We start from the raw sequence: 1,771 nt of genomic DNA on the forward strand, positions 1-1,771 counted from the left end.
TTTCTATTCTGACATGGCTCCGTGTCAGAATAAAGAAAAAAAAAACACAGCAGTGTTTCTCTCCTGGGCGGCCGGGAGAGTTTTTCTTTCTCTCAAGCCCGTGTGACCACCATGGTCGCCTTTGTAGATACAATTGATAAATGAGTGCAGACACGAAGGGACAGCAACATATATTGGGGGGAATTTATCAAAACCGGAGCAGACAAGATCTGGAGCAGCTGTGTATGGCAACCAATCAGCTCCTCTCTTTAATTTTCCAATCCTAGCTGAGCAAACTGAAGAGATAAGGTGGACTATACCTCAAAAAGTTACTTTTTTTTGGGGGTGGGGAGGAAGGTTTAAACCATATGAAGAGAAGAGGTGGAAAATGATCGGATCTATATGGGGGGGGGGCAAGCAAATATTGGTGGGTTAATGTTATTGACAGAGTGCATGATATATGTCATTTTTTGTATTTGCATTTTAACCTAAAATACACCGAGTGGCCGGATTATTATATACACCGAGTGGCCGGATTATTATGACCACCTAACGTTTGTAGGCAAATTAGCTATAATTTGGCGCTGAAGTTGCTAGAGGGCCAGACCATTATAAATAGGGAAGCGGGTTGGTTACCACGACAGTAGAAGTGATTGGGAAGATACGGGGAAACAACGCGATGTAACAGCCTTTGAACGTGGGATGATTGTTGGCGCTCGGAGCCATGGAGGGAGTATCAGCAAAACAGCAGAATTCGTTCAATGTTCAAGAGCGGCTCATTGTTAAAGTGTTTAAAGACCGGACTGTCAGCCGAAAATCTGGGTCTGAACTTGCGAATTGTGGCCGTCAGCGACTAGTCAATGTTAGGGCAGAACGGGGGAGGGGCAAGACTGGTACAAGACAACAGAAGGGCAACAGTGCCGTGTCAGATTCCTCGCATCACCTTTCATCATCTCGTGGAGTCACCAGGCGGCCCAACGAAGTACTGATGGGGGGGGTCATAATAATCTGGCCACTCAGTGTAAATGCAGCTACAAAATTGTCACAGGTTGGTTAGCATGTGTGATTTCAGGAAATCCCCCAGGGACGTGTCTGAGTGAAAATAACTCCTTCCCATGCAGAACACAGACACATAAACTGACTGAAATAATTAACATTTGTTTTTTTTGTGACCAGAAAATTTACAGCTCACAGACACAATCCATTAAATAACACAATTTTAAGCTTTTTTTATTAATTAAATGCGAGTTTGGAATTTTGTTTCTAATTTTGTGGCCGGTGATTTAGCCTTTACATGATCCAATGACAAGTGAAAAATGAAAAAGCCCTCGCTGTGTTACATTAGGATACAAAGCTGTGTTGCATTAGGATAAAACGGAAAAATCTGCTTATACAATCATTTAATATGTTAATAATTAACACCCGTGATCGATTTATGTTGTATTAAATATAATGCATATGCAATTGCCATATTTAAAGTGACACTACAGGAGTTAAATCTTAAAAATCCATTCAAGTGCCTTAACTATTAAGAAAAATATATCTTATTTGCGTATCAATAGGCTGTAGATCCTCAAACTCAATACAAATTAGGGGTCTATTCACAAAGCTGCCGTAGGCAGCCGAGTGAATGACCGACCTGAAGTGAAGTGAGCCGAACACTGTTCGGCTATTCACTTCAGGCTGGTACGGCAGATTTCAGCCGTACATCGGCTTGCTTCACATGGCTTCGGGTCGGCCGAACATGCTCAGCATGTTCGGCTGACCCGAAGTGCAGAAGGAGTTCGACTCA

This window comes from Nanorana parkeri, unplaced genomic scaffold, assembly GCF_000935625.1.
Source record: "Nanorana parkeri isolate BGI_ZX_2015 unplaced genomic scaffold, ASM93562v1 scaffold763, whole genome shotgun sequence".
NCBI classification, from domain to species: domain Eukaryota; kingdom Metazoa; phylum Chordata; class Amphibia; order Anura; family Dicroglossidae; genus Nanorana; species Nanorana parkeri.